The following is a 10,104-nucleotide window of genomic DNA, read 5'->3' as shown; positions in this document are numbered from 1 at the left end:
GAAAGGGCACAGTTCAAATCCAAAGCCACATCTCATGACATCTAATCCAGTACATTTTTTTCAGAATGTCACAACTGCTCCTAATTTGGAATGGATTTCAAGGTGACATCTGACCTTATTGAGTCTGTCCAAGATCTGTTGATCTTTGAGACCCAGAAATCATGCATCACATAGTTCCCTTCAGTACAAATAATATACAAATCATAGTCCAACTTACCAACATTGATAAATGATATTAGTTCTGTATAACAAGCTCTTTGTGTTGACATCCAAAAGTGATGAGGAATGGTTCTAAATTCCTTTATTTGAACCATTTGTATAACCACTTCTAAATTTTCTAGGTTTACATATACCACTGCCTACTTGATATATTTTCTTGCATGTGGATAGGAATCTCAAACATGTAGTTTTAACTACTAAATTTCACTCTTCATTTTCCCCACCACCAACACACCCATGTATACCCCAAATTGTTTCTTCCTCAGCCTTACTCATCCTGGTAATAAGATGTCTAAATATTCAGTTTCTCAAGCCAAAAACCCAGGCATGATCCTTGATTCCTTTCTTTGTCTCAGGTATTAGTTTGCTAGGGCTGCCTAACATTTCAATTTCTATGTAGCAGCAAAGGTGATCTTTCTCAAACACAAATAGAATCTTGTCACCCCCAAGATTAAATCCCTACAATGGTGAGCCATTGCAATTAGAATAAAATTAAAGTCCCATCATGACCTACAAGATCCTGCTCTACCTTCAACCCCATCTGATACATTTTTCCGCCCTTCTGTATTCCCACCAGACTGGCTTTCTTTTAGACTAAATTCATTCCCAACTGAGAACAGTTACATTTGCTGTCACTCTGCTTGAAATGCTTTGTCTCAAGATCTCTGCATACTGACATTTTCTTATGGTATTCAGATCTCAATTGACATAGGACAATCTCAGGAAAAAAAAAAAAAACGCCTTTCCTGGCCACCCAATTTACATCAGCATAACCCTCTTTCAAACCATCCTGTTTTATTTCCTCCTTGGCGCTTCTTTTTTCTGAAATCATCTTATTCTTTTTTTTTTTACTTGTTTCTTATCTATCTTCCTCTTTCTCACTCCCAGCTACAATATGAACATAAATCCCACCTGTTTTATTCTCCACTGTATTCTCAGTGCCTTCACTGTGTCTGGTACTAGTGGATACTCTAAATTAGTAAATAAATTTGCATGTGTATTCACTACACTTCATAAAAACATGCATTTTCATACATTCTTAATATATATTTATTCAGTAAAATTCTTTAACATGTTCCCTTCAAAGTCATTTTTATTCTGTAAAATAAATAGTATTGTTCATTACTCTCAAATTGTGATATATTCATTATATAAAATGATACATCCATTGGCATTTGGGTAGTGCAATAAAAATTTACTTTTATAGGTCTTAAATAAGTATTATAGTTACCTTTTATCAAGATGACTAGTATCAAAATTAACCTATCATAACAAATCATATCAATATTAAATGTTAAACCAATTAATATTAAATCAAGAAATATGTTTTTTAAGCAATTCTTTCTAATATCCAATCTATTGTTCTTGAAAAGAGGTTTAAAATAGGCCAGGTGATAAATCAGGTTAAGTCAAATTTGTACTCTGTATTTGATACATTCACATTTATAGAAGCAAATGGGAATACTTGAAGGACAAAGGAATCAGATTCTTAAAAACAAACCAGGATATTATTTATTTTGAAGCTGACTATTTGGGGGTTAATAGTCAACTAATGGAAAGAAACCCATGTTACTAATTCATGAGACTAATCAACTTGCTGCATAAACTCCAGAGGTACATGGTTGCCCTTGTTCATTATTATTACCATTCCTATCCAGATAGCATTACCTTGTATTTTTAGGGCATCACAGTGTTCTCCAAGTGCATTCAGATTTACTTTTATCATCCTCTTTTCATAAACAGCATGTAAGCTTACCAGGACATTCTCCATGCCTATATTGCAGATGGGGAAATAAACATGCAAAGAGGTAGCGGTAGAGCCAGGGGTCTTCCAATCCCCTGGCAGGGTGCAGGTTAATTCTGTGACAAAGCACAAGAGGAAAGCAACTATAATCTAGAAACCCAGTTCTCAGTTGACTGTTTTCTTGGGTTAAGAGAATACCATTTAACAAAGAAAGTTCTGAGTACCCTTTCTAATCTTGAGATGGTACCTACATTGCTCAAACCTTTTCTTATAGGCTTTTGTACCTACTGTATTCACAACTGCTTTTCACAAGACTCAGCTACCAGGCTTAGCTATGGAGGAAGGCCTGAAAATATACAGCTTACAAACTTAGAAACACAAGTTGGTCAGAATAATTGTCCATTTCTTCTTGCCAGAAGGATTAGTTGTAATACTATACCCCACATGGAAATGTATAGCCTCCTGCTTGTGGTGTAACTGTGTGGATATCTGGCAAATAGAGATTTCAACTCAAGAGAGAAAGTCCAAGGCACTCCCTGACATTGGGGAAAACTGTGGAGGCAATGAGGTTTGCTTTGAAGTACCAGGTTTTCCTTTCTGCTTTTGTGCTCCTTGGCATATTTGCCATGTTATTCAAATACCCACTGCTCTCATATTTCTCCTGCTTTCACAGTAATCTCAATAAAGAATCTGTAATTCACTCTCATTAAGGATTACTGGAACCAGCTGAAAATATCACCTCTACTGGGGTGTATATTTCAACATCTCATTTAGATGAGTGGTACTTTAATTCTTGATGTATGGGACGCTAGGACCTCAACTGCAGGCTGGTGTGGAAGGCAACAAAGCCCAAAATCATGTAGGCTACAGGCTTGTGCAATTTACCTGCTCATCCTAGGGCTAGCACCACAGATATGTGGCCAGAGGTAAAAATTCCAGAGTCCAACTTGCCTTAGCTAGCTGTTGATATCCAAGAGGAGGACAAGTTGGTGATTTCTTGGTCATAGCAATAATGAAGACAAGGCAGTGAATTTCTAGGTGGTAGCAATAGTCAAAGTCTTACAGATGGTTCCAAAGGACACTGTGATTCTATAGTGTCCACCTATTCAAGTAAGACTTGAGCCAGAAGCAGATGACATGAAAAGATCCAGCTCCTAAATGGAAAGGAGGGAATATTGCTAAGAACCAGACAGGCTATCAGAGTCCCAATAAAGTGGCCTGGAGATCAGAATAGGGCTTCACTTTTGATTTTAAAAACAAAGAGAAAAAGTCCAGTCATACAGAAAGGGTATGTTATTCCAGGGTTCTCAAGAAGCATATGGCAAGACAGGACTAAATGAACACGGATTTTATCAAGAGAAAACTGTGAAAGATAAGAGGGAAGACAGGGAGAGCTGTCACACAGGGAAGCAAGTCTGGGCCAAGCAAAGGAAAGAGGGGAAGAGGGTTGGGTGAAGCATCCTAGGCTGTAGATTAGCCTAAGAAAAGTTTGGCAAGGCCAGGCCATAGGAGAATTACAGACTCAAAGTTGGGTATCAGAGGAGCCCTGTGTCTACAAGGAATGGACTTGCTGAGTATCCCTGCCACACTCAGTCATTGGCTGGGAGCAGCCCAATAAATATGGCCTCAGTTCCAAGGCAGTGGGCAGTGATCAGCTTGAGTCCTTGATCAGTTATGCTTCCTATAGTTGGAGATCTGTTCATTCTTGTGTCTGCCAGAAGGTGTCAGCCCTGTAGGATTTACAGAAGGTCTTGGTGAGGGACCAGGTAAAGACTTTACCAATATTAGTAAACCAAGACTCATTCTAGACCCTGCAGGTGGCCATGTGCACCTTCCACCTTGGAAGTGAATTGGCCCAGGGATTGGGGGCAGCAAAACCAACAGATTGAAAATTCTCTGTGTAGGTAAACAGGTGCCTCTGTGTAAAGGCGCAACTGGCAATTATTAATCCTCCTTTCCTAAGCTTATGTAAATTGAGGAAAGGCTGACCCAGACCCAGAGACTTCAAATAAGAAAATTATAACTTGAAATTTTTCCAGCAAGATAATGGTAAACTCTTATCTAAACTTCACTGTGTCACTTACATCCTACCAACACTAATCCTGTCCAGTGTTTTATGTGGTTCCGCCAACCTCTCCTCTTTTTTTAAAATTTATTTATTTTATTTATTTATTTTTGGCTGTGTTGGGTCTTCGTTGCTGCGTGCAGGCTTTCTCTAGTTGTGGCGAGTGGGGTCTGCTTTTCGTCGCGGTGCACGAGCCTCTCATTGTGGTGGCTTCTCTTGTTGCGGAACACAAGCTCTAGGTGCACGGGCTTTAGAGCACAGGCTCAGTAGTTGTGGCACACAGGCTTAGTTGCTCTGCGGCATGTGGGATCTTCCCAGACCAGGGCTTGAATCCGTGTCCACTGCATTGGCAGGCAGATTCTCAACCACTGCACCACCAGGGAAGCCCATCCCCAACCTCTTCTTAATCAGCAGTCTTCTGGAAGAACACTAAATACTATTAGTTGCAACACTATTAGTTGCCCCAACTAATAGTGGAAGCAACATAATCTGCTTATTTCTCAGACTGTTACTCTACTGTAAATAGTATTCCAATGCCAGTGTTTTCAACTCCAAAATAATTATATTTTCTAGTCCAAAGGTTTTAATAAAAATGATAATAGTGAGGAACAAATAGAATTATGCTTTCCACCAATAATTATTGAGTACTTATAATGTGCAAGGGCTATACCAAGCCCTGGGGACTCAATAGTAAATTAGATAGAAATTATCTCTACTCTTAAGAAGATTACATTCTACTGGAGGAAAACAGTCAATAAACAAATATACAAATTAATAAAAATAAAATATCTTGTATCTATATGAGATGATGGATGTTAACTAAACTTATTGTGATAATCATTTCACAATATTTGTAAGTCAAATCATTATGCTGTACATCTTAAACTTATACAGTACTGTATGTCAATTATATCCCAATAAGACTAGGAAGAAATCCAAAAAAAATTTCATGTCGTAGAATAATAGAAAATAGAGAATAAAGGCCTAAAATGTCATCTAGTCCAGTCCTCTAGCTTCAGACCAAAGTGACCCCCAAATTATGGAACGTTGGTGGTTACCAACCCCAACCCCATTTGAATCCCAGGTGTGTCTTTTTCTTAGCTACTGCAACTATATTCTTCAAGCATATCCACCCAAGACCTGATGGATTTCTAGTCAATTTTTTGGTACTCTAAAGTCCCAGTTTCCCCAGTAATATCTCTGTAGAGGTTCATTCCAGTGTGGAAACTCAGCTGCAAATACATCTATTTTCTCCCAGTAGAATCACAGTCTGACTCAACAGAATGCGCCTTTTTTGGCATCTTCACTGCTTATTCCCACCCCACGTTTGCCTTTACCTACTCATTTTCTCATTTACTCCCTCTCTTATATTCGCCCCTCCCCCCCCTTGCGCGGACTCACATTCACGCCACCAGTTACATAGACTCAAAATTTCACCTCATTTTCCTCTTCTTCCTAGAATCCCCATCTGCAATGTAAGAATAGATCTTATAAAGTCCACCTTCTATGTGTCTTTTACCTGCCCCCACCTTTTTAACTGTATCTTTATTGTGGAGCACTTGTAGGCTCACAGCAAAATGGAGAAAAATGCACAGAAATTTCCAATATATTCCCTATCCCCACACATGCATAACCTTCCCATTATCAACATCCCTGACCAGAGTGGTACATTTATTACAATCGATGGACCTACACTGACATATCATCACCCAATTGGTAATGTACATTCTGTGGGTTTGGACAAATGTATAATGACATGTATCCACCATTATAGTATCATACAGAATAGTTTCACTGCCCTAAAATTCCTCTGTGCTCTGCCTATTCCTCCCACTCTCCCTATAACCCTTAGCAACCACTGATCTTTTTACTGTCTACATAGTTTTGCCTTTTCCAGAGTGTCATACAGTTGGAATCTTATAGTATGTAACCTTTTCAGACTGGCTTCTTTCATTAAGATTCCTCCACGTCTTTTCATAGCTTGACAGCTCATTTCTTTTGAGCACTGAATAATATTCCATTATCTGGATGTACCACTGTTTATTTATACATTCACCTACTGAAGAACATCTTGGTTGCCTCCAAATTTGGGCAATTATGAATAAAGCTGCTATAAACATCCATTTGCATGTTTATGTGTGGACGTAAGTTTTCAATTCCTTTGGGTAAATACCAAGAAGCATGACTGCTGGATCGTATGTTAAGTATGTTCAGCTTTGGCAGAAACTGCCAAATTGTTTTCCAAAGTAGGTACACCATGTTGCATTCCTCTCCTCACCTTTTAACTCCTACTGCCAACAAGCTAGATCCAACTACTGTTATTTCCTAAACTATTGAAATGGACCTCTAACTGGCCAGCTAGACTAGTTTCCCTGTCACAGTATATACCCTGTACACCACTGCCAGGTTACGTTTCTGGGATGAGCCCCTAAACACATTACTCCTACTCAAAATCCTTCACCACTTCTTCCTTCCTCCATTTTAATCACATGCAGGTGCCTCCCAATATAGCTCAACCTGCTTTCCTAGTCTTACTTGCAACCACGTTCCAAATTAACTAGATTATTTACAGTTTGATCTCTGAATAGATCCATCTTGATGCCTATAGCTATAGTTATTTTCCTGCTTGGAGTCTAAGCATCTTGAAAACCCGTCTTAAATCTAAACTCTTTCCTCCTGGGTCAGACTTTGTACCTGCTGAGGTTAACTCTGATTATGTGTCTAATGGCAACAAAGAAAGGGTAGATTGGGGTAGAGAATAGAGAATAGTCATCCTGTTGCAAAGGTATTACAGCATCTTTAAGCATCCTCATATATGGGAGGTAGGCTGCTTCCACCGTAAGAGAGGCTTAGAGTGACTCAAAAATTCAAGATTCTCAGGTTTATTGAAAGACTTGATAAGGCTGGGGATTCCACTTATGTTATAATTCTGAAGCCTGCAAAAGTTAAATTTGTTCTGAATTTCAACAAAGTTAGCCCCGAAGAATAAGAGATCCTTTTAGGGTCACCACAGATGCTCTGCCTCTCTGACCATGCATTGAGCTGAGAGTCTGAAGACTGGAGCCTGTCATTTTCTTTCTTAAGCACGTCAGTGTGCTCAGAGTAGCCATCCCTCCCCGTGACCTTTCAGTCATCTTTGTTGCCACACAGGTAAGTGCAACAGCCACTTGTTCCTCCGAGGCACTTGCTTTAGTACGTACTTCCCCACAATCAAACATAGGTGATAATATGGTTAGTTGTGATACCACCATTTTCCATGGATCACTGCATCCCAATTCACAATTGTCAAGGGGCTCAGCACCGCATTCAAGTTCAGGGAGATGACCAAACCAACTCCCAAATCTCATTTTTGAGTGTCCACTTCCTTGGACCATTCCTGGCACCAACTTTTGTATCAGTCAGTATCCAGTCAGGAAATAGAAACATCACCACTTATTTTAACATAAAGAATATAATATTAAAAATTGTTGGTGAGGGCTTCCCTGGTGGTGCAGTGGTTGAGAGTCCGCCTGCCGATGCAGGGGACGCGGGTTCGTGTCCCAGTCCGGGAAGATCCCACATGCCGCGGAGCAGCTGGGCCCGTGAGCCATGGCCGCTGGGCCTGCGCGTCCGGAGCCTGTGCTCCACAAACGGGAGTGGCCACAACAGTGAGAGGCCCGCGTACCGCAAAAAAAAAAAAAAAATTGTTGGTGAGATATCAGAAACCGTAAAGGACAAAGAGAACACAGAATATCATAGAGGTAGCAACTGCCGAAGGAGCTACCACCTCCAGGCCTGAAGAGACAAAGGGGAGAGGCTGGGATTATTGGAATTGAGAAGCTTAGAGGGAACTTGCAGAGCTGAGATGGTACCTCTGAGGAGGCTGCCAGCTGGCTGGTGTAGGTCTCTTTGAAGCAGCATAAATAAACTGGTTCTAGGAGTGTTAGAACAACTGTAACCCGGACCTAGCTATGGCACCAGCATTGCTGCCAGGGGGAAGACATAATGCTGCAGCAGTGCTGACAGGAACAGGAAGCAAACAGAAAGGAGCAAGCCCCTTCTTTTCCAGGTTCTAGACCCCCCCCCCAAACAAGGAGCCAGCTGGCAAAGGAGAATGATGTTTGCAGAGTCCCAGGCCCAGCTTCATAAAGCAGAGCATGAAAGAACAGGTTTGAGGAAAAGACAACCTACTGAATGGGAAAAAATGTTTGCAAATGATATGACTAGTAGGGGATTAATATCCAACATATATAAACAGTTCATACAACTCAACATCAAAAAAACAAACAACCTGATTAAAAAATGGGCAGAAGAACTGAACAGACATTTTTCCAAAGGGGAAATGCAGATGGCCAACAGACACATGAAAAGATTCTCAACATTGCTAATCATCAGGGAAATGCAAATGAAAACCACAATGAGATATCACCTCACATCTGTCAGAATGGCTATCATCAAAAAGAACACAAATAGCAAATGTTGACGGGGATACAGAGAAAAGGGAACCCTCATACACTGTTGGTGGGAATGTACATTGTTGCAACCACTGTGAAAAACAGTATGGAGGCTTCTCAAAAAACTAAAAATAGAACTACCATATGACCTAGCAATTCCACTCCTGGATATATACCCCAAAAAAACAAAAACACTAATTCAAAAAGATACATGCACCCCAATATTCATAGCCAAATTATTTACAATTGCCAAGACATGGAAGCAACTTAAATGTCCATCAACAGATGAATGGATAAAGAAGCTGTGATACATATATAATGGAATACTACTCAGTCATAAAAAAGGACAAAATTTTACCATTTGCAGCAACATGGATAGAGGACATTATGCTAAGTGAAACAAGTCATACAGGGAACGATAATTACTGTACGATATCGCTTATATGTGGAATCTAAAAAGTATAACTACTAGTGAATATAACATAAAAGAAGCAGACTCACAGATACAGGGAACAAACTAGTGGTTACCAGTGGGGGGGAGGGGCAATATAGTGGTGGGGGAGTGAGAGGTACAGACTTGCATGTAAGATAGGCTCAAGGATGTATTGTACAACATGGGGAATACAGCCAATATTTTTTAGTAACTGTAAATGGAAAGTAACATTTAAAAGTTGTACAAAAATTTTAAAAAATAAAATTTTTTTAAAAGAACCTGTTTGAGGTCAAGAGAAAATAGTAATCAATCAGCCAGCATTCTTTAAACCCATCTCAAATACCACTTCCTCCATAAAGGCTCTCTTAATTTGCCCCTATATAAACGTGTGTTCTCTCTCATTTGAATCCATATAGTAACTTGGTTTCCTTTTGGTGTCACTTATATTTTTCCCTGCACTAGAGTTATGCCTGCACTTGTCTTAATCTCTCCCCTCTCCACCGTCCTTCTCCTCCATACACAAACACACACATGTTAGAGATCTGTGAATGCTGGAACAATAACCATTTCTCTCCACATCCCCTGTGACTTCTCAATAACTAGTTGTGGTTATTCACTGCTGAATCCCCAGTGCCTACAACTGGACCTGGCACATAGTAGGTATACATATTTTAATGAAAGACTAAGTAAGTTAGTAAATGAATTTAACTGAACTGAATATCAGTCTAGGCAAATCAGGCTTGGATAACACTAGGGGCTTTTGAATATAGGAACACCTTGGTTAAACGGTATGTCACTTGAGGAAGTAAAAGAAAATGTCTTCTTTGTGGAGTGATTGGCCTAATTTCAAACTTAGGAAACTTCTCAGCTTCTAATTCACTGCATTCCCCCACTTCTCCCCCTGACCATATCAGAAGGGAGATGTACGCCAAAATCTCATGGACTTAAGTGGATCCAAATCCTGAAGCCAATTTCATACAACAAAATAAATAGAGAGAATGTATTTTGCAACCAGTACAAAAAACAAACAAACAAACGCATCTGGCATAGACTTGTCTGAAAAGTTAAGCATAGAATATTACATTCAAAACCAAAGAAGAATGGCTCCAAGCATTCCTGTGGAAAGAGATGAAGTCTGTTCCAAATCCCATGATACCAAAGAGTACTTCTGGCAGATGAATTTAATCACTGTTCTGTGTTACTAATAAGA

Source organism: Monodon monoceros, unplaced genomic scaffold (genome assembly GCF_005190385.1).
Source record: "Monodon monoceros isolate NGI ecotype Baffin Bay Population unplaced genomic scaffold, NGI_Narwhal_1 Super_Scaffold_18, whole genome shotgun sequence".
NCBI lineage: Eukaryota > Metazoa > Chordata > Mammalia > Artiodactyla > Monodontidae > Monodon > Monodon monoceros.
Note: the sequence above shows the minus strand (reverse complement) of the source record.